We start from the raw sequence: 9,258 nt of genomic DNA on the forward strand, positions 1-9,258 counted from the left end.
AAGCAACAGCTCAAGATAAGTCAAAAAACCCAGGCGGCAAGGGGCAAGGGAGGGCCGAGGAAGGTGGCTTACCATCGATCAAATCCTCGATCCGGCCGAAGCCTTCGTCCAGGGCTCGCCGGGTCTCAGACCAGCTCGCCGCCTCGGTCTCATACTCCATCTTCAAGGCGGCTTCGCTTTCCTGCGTCGCCTGCAGGGCCGCTTTGTGGCTCTCCCTTTGGTCGGCCAGCTTCTTGGCAAGGTGATCCCGTTCCTGGACCAAGGCGGCGCACTCGGCCTCCTTGGTATGAAGGGCAGCCTTCGCTTCGCCGAGCTCCTTCCTCAAGTCGGCGTTGGCCCCTGAAGACAAAGAAAAAGAAAAACCAATAAGAAAAGAGTCGTCAAGAAAGATCCGTCCCGACTGCGCAGCAGTCGGCCCGAATCTCGGGGACTACACCCAGTGGGTGCGCTGACGCGCCCCCACAGGAGACAGAAAAAATCGAGTACTTACTTCGGCTGTCGGCCAGGTCATCGGTCCACCGGCTCAACTCCCGAGCCTGGGAGTTGAAGGCGGCAGCACGAAGGTTGTGGTATTCCTGAAAGTTCAGAAAAAAGCAAAATAAGGTAGCCATCGAGAAAGATCCGACCCGACTGCGCGGCAGTCGACCCGAATCTCGGGGACTACACCCAGTGGGTGCGCTGATGCGCCCCCACGGAAGAAATTAAGAAAGCAAAGCAGTCAAGAACGAAGGACTCACCCGGATAGTGGCTCGCGTTGACAAGAACTCTTGGTTGAACTGTTGCAGCAGGGCGGCCTGAGCTTGTAGCCGGCTCCGGACCCCTTGAGCCGCCGCATCCAGCTCGCCAGTCCCCCCACTGGGAGTCCACTCGGACATGGCGGTGCTGGCCGCCTCCAGATCTTCCGCCGGCTGGCCTGCGCCCGCAACTCGGCGCAACTCCGGCGGAGCGACGCCTCCCCCCGCGCGCTGGTTCGCCGCCGGCTGCACCTCGAGGCCGGTTCTGTTCTCCAGCTCACCTCCGGCCGGCCCCTCCGGCGCCGCTGACGATTGGCCGCCTTGGCCCGCTCCGGTTGGCGCTGCTGGCGGCGCTCTCCCCGCAAAGGCCACGGGGTCCTCCCCCCTCTCCAACAGCGGCGGGTCTTGGACGATCTCCTCCACCAAGGGCAATGGGGTGTCGGGGGCTACGGCCCAGAGAGGAATGGCGAGCAGCGGAGGCTGGTTGCGCGAGCTTTCCGCCTCCGTCTCCGCGGTAGCCGCCTCCGTCCGAGCCTTGGCCGCCGCGTCGGCCTGCTCCCTCGCCCCTGGGCGGCCGCCTTCTCCGCCGGCTCGCGCTCCTCCCGTGCTTCGCGGGCGTTCCGCTCTGTGGCCTCCCTGAGATCGGCGCGGGGGTCCACGCGGCGGGAGCTCGAAGACCCTCCAGCCGGCCCCACGACGGAGCCGCCCGGACCCCGCTCAAGGGAAAGCGGCGCCCTGTCCAGCAAGTGAGAAAAAGTTAAGGAGAATATTCGAAGAGAAAGAGAATGACGACGAGCATGCGGCAAGGCAATCGAAGACTTACGCTGAGACCGCCGGAGGCTGCTTCACCGCCTTGCGGAAGCGGGCCGCTTTCGCGGCCGCCTCGTCCCGCTTGGTCGCCGCGGCAGAGGCTTTGGACTTCTTCGGCCGACTGCCGAAGAGGCCTGAAGCGGCCCGACGCTTTTGTGCACCGCCGCCGGCAGTCGGCACGGTAGACGAGCCCGCGCCCTGATGGTCGGCCGTCGGCTGGCGACGCGGGGCGACTTCGGCTTCGAAATCGTCCGGCCAGTCCTCGAAGCTCGCGGTGAACCTTGAGCCTCCGGGCTCGGCGCTGTCCCCCACCACGGCATCTTCCATGGCGGCCGCCCCCAAGTCCGGGTCGTCAACGTCGTCCACCATGCGGTCGGGGGCATACTGGCGTTCGATCCCCGCCACCCCGGCCGGCGGCGCAAGAAGAGGGTTCTGCTCAAAAGAACCGACTGATCAGAAGCCGGCAGTCATGAAGCCGGCTGACGACAAAAAGAAGATAGAGAGAGAAGCTTACCACGGGCGGAGGGTTGGCGCGAGAATATGGCACCTTGCCGTATTGCCAGTCCCCGGCGAGCTTGCAGTTGGCGATGTAGTTAACCATGAGCGCCACCTCCGCGTGGGGCATTTCCCATGTGCTCAGTCGGCTTGGGTCGAAGCGGACGCTCATCTGACACATCATATGGGGCCGGCTTTGGAGAGGAAGGATCCGGCGCTCCACGAAGGCGGCCACCAAGTCGGCCCCGCGCAGGCCTTCCGACTGAATCAACACCCGAAGCCGGGAGATGGCGGCGTTCCCGGCCGGAGACAATGACCGGGACCGGAAGCTCCACGAGGGCTGCCTCCCAGCCGGCGGGCCGGCTACGTAAGCCGGCAGGTTGATGTAGTCTCCTTGCTCGGCGATGTTCTTCACATAGAAATAAGATCTTTGCCAGACCTTCACCGACTGGATCAGGGGGATGGGCGGGAACGGGTTGTTCTCGCTCGCCCTCCTCATGGCGATGAAGGCTCCGCAGGGGGCGGGCACGCGGGCAACGACTGTGCCGAGCTTGCTCTGGAAGAACTCTCCCGAGAGCTCCAGCGTGGGGAGCAGCCCCAAGAAGCCTTCGCAGAGGGAGACGAAGGCCGACAGCAGCATCACCGCATTGGGCGTAAGGTGATGCGGCTGGAGGTTGTAGAACTCCAGGAAAGAGCGCAGAAACCCGCTCGCCGGAAGGCCGAAGCCGCGCAGGCAGTGCGAGCGGAAGACGACCCGCTCGCCCTCCTCCGGTGCCGGTGAGATCTCCTTCGCGGGTGCCAGGCGGACCTGTACGCGGTCGGCGCCGGGCAGGCACCGGGTCTGGCGGAGGAACTCCACATGGTCTTCATGGACGTTGGAGCCGTCCCACGAGCTCGACAACGCCATGGGAGCGAGGCGGTGTAGAGACGCGACGGCGCTGAGACGGGAGGCTGCGACGGCAGCGAGAGGAAGAAGACGAGGGTTAGGAGGGGCGGAGCAGGAGGGAGCGTGCGAACCTCTGTCGCTCTCCCTCCTCCCCCTACTTATAGGCTCACGTGGCGGAGCCGAGGAGGCGCGGCGCAGGGAAGCGTGGGGATCGATCGTGCCCACTCCCCACGTCCCGCGATTATCAAGCCTTAACGGCGAAACAAAACTGCCTCGAGAAGGTGAGCGACCCCTGTGGGCCACGGAAGATCCGCGCCTAGACCAAGGCTCGCGAGTGGCGGGCCCGGGCCTGCGGCGGCGTCCCGTCGCGCGCGTGTGCTCGCAGGATCTCGCCGCCACGTGGCCGTGGGGGGGCCCGTAGTCAGCACGCAGGTCCCCCTTCCTCCCGCCTACAAGACGCAGGGCTCTCTGAAGTCGGCGTTCGCCCGCTAAGCCGGCTCTTCAGGATGGGAAGCTGACCAAGCTTCTCGTTCCCCTGCTCACCTCAGAGCTCGATCAGCTTCGGGGACTACTGTCGGAGTAAATAGCCATGGGTAGCCTAGCCGGCTTCCCCTGGCCCTTCTGAAAAAGTTACGAGCCCGCCCGGCTCTCAAGAATCCAAGACATGGGGCCGCCTTCCCCTCGCTGGCTGCAACCCAGGCCGGCTTTCGAAAGGCGGGCCGACTTTAGCCCTCATGAGAAGGCCGACTCCAAGAAGCCGGCCATGAGAAGGCCGACTCCAAGAAGCCGGCTCCCCATAAAGCGGTCAAGACCGTACCCACAAAAGTTTGCACCCACCTAACGGCGGTGCGACGGTGCGTGGCTATAGTAAAGCCTACCACCCCCGAATCCCGGAGCACGCCTGGCACAGTGCGCCGTACGGGCTAGGCACGACCCGTCCGGCGTGGCACTGTTGCCATGTTGACCCTGGCATCACCCACGACGGGCCGCCAGCGTGGCCCACAGACGGTGGGCCCCTTTGAGCAGAGAGACGCCTGAAGGCGGCCACGCCTCCAACTAGTCGGCCCAAGACAGAGCCGGCTCCCCGCAGCCGGCTTGCCGCCTTCCTCGAAGAGGACGCCCCATTAAGGAGACAAGACGCGGTAAGGCTATAGCGATCGCCTGACAGGCGGCGGTACTGTAGCCGCGCTTACCACGATGAAGCTCACGTCAACAAGATGGAGCCACAGTAACCAGCCGCCGACCAGGCCCTGGACAGTGGGGCCTGCCTGTCGACCAAGGGGCCGGCAGCCGGCGGGACCCACCAGTCGGCGGGCCCCAGCAGCCGGCGCAGAAGCCGGCGAGCGTAGTCGCAGACGGCTGGGCCCCGCGCCCAGTCGGATTACCATTGTACCCCCGGGGGGTAGGCTTATATAAACCCCCCGGAGCACCCATGCAAAGGGTTCGACCCCCTGCTAGTCCCAGACACCACACAAGGGAAAGAAGCAGGCTAGCCGTGCCCTTCTTCCTCCTCCCACTAAACAGCTCAAGGAGCGTTGTATTGCCACTCGATTCATCTAGTGAGTATGCGGAGACCCCGCAGAGCAGCAGTAGGGGTGTTATCTCCACGGAGAGCCCCGAAGCTGGGTAAGATCCGCCGGCGTGCATGTCTTCGCCTTATCCCGTTTCCAGGCACCGGCGATGTCTTACTGGCTCCCACAATGATAAGCCACCCGTTGGCATATGTCGCACCTACCACCCGACATCCAGCTTGTGTTTGTTGGTGAATTCTGCGATCATCACGTAGTTGGAGTTGAGTCCACCCTCCACCATCCCCTGACACTTGAAAACTTGTTGCTCCATTGCTTCAAGCCTCGTCTCCACGCTTCCGGTCCCCTTTGGTCCCTTAGCATCACGGATGTGCAGCAACCCATCACGCATCTCAATGGTTTGAGGGTGTCGTTGCACCTTCGCGAGGTAAGGGTTGATGACCTTCTCGAAGAACTTGTCCTTGGTGGCACTTGGAGACGGCATGATAACCTAGATCTGTCAGAAAAACAGCTCAAAACAAAGACAGGAGATTTTTGCGTGATACGGGAGTCAAAACCCCCGGGAGATTATATAATGAATTTTTACCGACCAAAATACGTGTCGTGTATGAAAACGGAGTCCGGAGAGCACACGAGGTGCCCACAAGGTAGGGGGCGCCCAGTAGGGTAGGGCGCGCCCTCCACCCTCGTGGAGCCCTCGTGTCCTTTCCGGACTGCTGCTTATTTTCCTATTTTTCTAAATATTCCAAAACGGAGAAATATTGCCTTAAAAACTGTTTTGGAGTCGGTTTACTTACCGTACCACATACCTATTCCTTTTCGGAGTCTGAAACGTTCTGAAAAGTGTCCCTTATGTATTCCTCCGGGGTTACGGTTTCAATAACATTGGCTTCAACATTTACGGTATTACCTGAGATATACTGTTTGATTCTTCGACCGTTCACCACCTTCGGATTGGTGCCTTCGAAGTTGCTGATTTTTATGGCACCTGAACGGTAGACCTCCTCGATAACGTAAGGACCTTCCCATTTAGAGAGAAGTTTTCCAGCAAAAAACCTTAAACGAGAGTTGTATAGCAATACATCATCACCTACATTAAACTCACGCTTTTGTATCCTTTTATCATGCCATCTTTTAACTTTTTTCTTTAAACAACTTGGCATTTTCGTAGGCTTGGGTTCTCCATTCATCAAGTGAGCTAATATCAAATAACCTCTTCTCACCGGCAAGTTTAAAATCATAATTGAGCTCTTTAATAGCCCAATACGCCTTATGTTCTAGTTCGAGAGGTAAGTGACATGCTTTTCCATAAACCATTTTATACGGAGACATACCCATAGGATTTTTGTATGCAGTTCTATAAGCCCATAATGCATCATCAAGTTTCTTGGACCAATTCTTTCTAGACCTATTAATAGTCTTTTGCAAAATTAATTTGAGCTCTCTATTGCTCAACTCTACTTGACCACTAGACTGAGAGTGATAAGGAGATGCAATTCTATGATTAACATCATATTTAGCAAGCATTTTACGGAAAGCACCATGAATAAAGTGTGAACCACCATCAGTCATTAAATATCTAGGGACTCCAAACCTCGGAAAAATAACTTCTTTAAGCATTTTAATAGAATTGTTATGATCAGCACTACTAGTTGGAATAGCTTCTACCCACTTAGTAACGTAATCAACAGCAACTAAAATATGTGTGTATACATTAGAGGCAGGAAAAGGTCCCATATAATCAAAGCCCCAAACATCAAATGGTTCAATAACAAGTAAATAATTCATAGGCATTTCTTGACGTCTACTAATATTACCAATTCTTTGACATTCATCACAAGATAATACAAACTTACAGGCATCCTTGAAGAGAGTAGGCCAATAAAAACCAGATTGCTGTACCTTATGTGCAGTTCTATCTCTAGCATGGTGTCCTCCATAAGCTTCGCAGTGACACTTGCATAGGATATGTTCCTGTTCATGCTCAGGTACACAACGTCTAATAACACCATCTACTCCTTCTTTATAAAGATGTGGGTCATCCCAAAAGTAATGCCTGAAATCATAGAACTTTTTCTTTTGCTGGTATGTGAAACTAGGTGGTATAAACTTAGCAACAATGTAATTAGCATAATCAGCATACCATGGAGCGGTATGAGAAGCATTTATGACACTTAATTGCTCATCAGGGAAGCTATCATCAATAGGTAGTGGGTCATCAAGCACATTTTCTAACCTAGACAAGTTGTCTGCAACGGGGTTCTTGATGACCCACAAGTATATGGGATCTATCGTAGTCCTTTCAATAAGTAAGAGTGTCGAACCCAACGAGGAGCAGAAGGAAATGATAAGCGGTTTTCAGCAAGGTATTCTCTGCAAGTACTGAAATAAGTGGTAACAGATAGTTTTGTGATAAGATAAATTGTAACGAGCAACAAGTAACAAAAGTAAATAAAGTGCAGCAAGGTGGCCCAATCCTTTTTATAGCAAAGGACAAGCTGGAACAAACTCTTATAATAGGAAAAGTGCTCCCGAGGACACATGGGAATATCATCAAGCTAGTTTTCATCACGTTCATATGATTCGCGTTTGATACTTTGATAATTTGATATGTGGGTGGACCGGTGCTTGGGTGCTGTTCTTACTTGAACAAGCATCCCACTTATGATTAACCTCTATTGCAAGCATCCGCAACTACAACAAAAGTATCAAGGTAAACCTAACCATAGCATGAAACATGTGGGTCCAAATCAGCCCCTTACGAAGCAACGCATAAACTAGGGTTTAAGCTTCTGTCACTCTAGCAACCCATCATCTACTTATTACTTCCCAAAGCCTTCCTCTAGGCCCAAATAATGGTGAAGTGTTATGTAGTCGACGTTCGCATAACACCACTAGAGGATAGACAACATACATCTTATCAAAATATCAAACGAATACCAAATTCACATGACTACTAATAGCAAGACTTCTCCCTTGTCCTCGGGAACAAACGTAATTACTCACAAAGCATATTCATGTTCATAATAAGAGGGGTAATAATATGCATATAGGATCTGAACATATGATCTTCCACCAAATAAACCAACTAGCATCAACTACAAGGAGTAATCAACACTACTAGCAACCTACTAGCACCAATCCCGGACTTTGAGACAAGAATTGGATACAAGAGATGAACTAGGGTTTGGAGATGAGATGGTGCTGGTGAAGATGTTGATGGAGATTGCCCTCTCCCGATGAGAGGAGCCTTGGTGATGAAGATGGTGATGATTTCCCCCTCCCGGAGGGAAGTATCCCCGGCAGAACAGCTCTGCCGGAGCTCTAGATTGGTTCCGCCAAGGTTCCGCCTCGTGGCGGTGGAGTCTCATCCCAAAAAGTTCCTTCTGATTTTTTTCTCATCGAAAGACTTCATATAGGAGAAGATGGACGTCGGAGAGCCACCAGGGGCCCCACGAGGTAGGGGGCACGCCCTAGGGGGGGCGTGCCCCCCACCCTCGTGAGCAGGGTGTGGGCCCCCTGGCCTTCATCTTTGGCGAGGATTTTTCTTTATTTATTTTAAGATGTTCCGTGGAGTTTCCGGACTTTTGGAGTTGCGTAGAATAGGTCTCTAATATTTTCTCCTTTTCCAGTCCAGAATTCCAGCTGTCGGCATTCTCCCTCCTTATGTAAACCTTGTAAAATAAGAGAGAATAGCCATAAGTATTGTGACATAAAGTGAAATAACAATCCATAATGCAATAAGTATCGATATAAAACATGATGCAAAATGGACGTATCTACTCCCCCAAGCTTAGACCTCGCTTGTCCTCAAGGGAAAAGCCGATAACAATAAATATGTCCTCATGTTTAGAGGTAGAGGCGTCGATAAAAATAAAATATGGACATGAAGGCATCGTGATTATTCTCATAACAGCAACATATATAGATTTTGTCATATGATTACTTATGTTCAAGTGATGATCTATTCACAATGCAAAAGTATAAATCATAAACCTTATTGGGCTCCGACAAACTATAATCTCAGTCATTGAAGCAATTTCAATTTATCATAACATCGGAAAGAGTCTATCTCAGAGCTAAAAAGCAAGTCCACATACTCAACTATCATTTAGTCCTCCATAATTGCTAACACTCACGTTTAACTTGTGGTTATGGAGTTTTAATCGGACACAGAGAAAGATAGGGGCATATAGTTTTGCCCCACAACCTTTTACCTCAAGGGTAATGTCAACAATAATGGTTCATGCTCCCCTACATCCAATTAGATATATATATATATCTTGTTCTTTCCAACATGCTGAGCTTGCCAAAGGATAAAATGAAAAAGAAAAGGTGATGATCACCATGACTCTTGCATAAGGTAGAAGATAATGATAAAGGATAGGCCCTTCGCAGAGGGAAGTAGAGGTTGCCATGCGCTTTTATGGTTGGATGCACAAAATCTCAATGCGAAAGAACGTCACTTTATATTGCCCCTTGTGATATGAACCTTTATTATGTAGTCCGTCACTTTTATTACTTCCACATCACAAGATCGTATAAAGCTTATTTCTCCCACACCAATCAATCATACATATTTAGAGCAATTTTTATTGCTTTGCACCGATGACAACTTACTTGAAGGATCTTACTCAATCCATAGGTAGATATGGTGGACTCTCATGGCAAAACTGGTTTAAGGGTATTTGGAAGCACAAGTAGTATTTCTACTTGGTGCTGAGAATTTGGCTATCATGAGGGGGAAAGGCAAGCTCAACAAGTTAGAGGATCCATGACAACATACTTTATCTCAGATATAAGC

Source organism: Triticum urartu, chromosome 3A, assembly GCF_056163025.1.
Source record: "Triticum urartu cultivar PI428250 chromosome 3A, HENAU_Tu73, whole genome shotgun sequence".
Taxonomy (NCBI): Eukaryota; Viridiplantae; Streptophyta; class Magnoliopsida; order Poales; family Poaceae; genus Triticum; species Triticum urartu.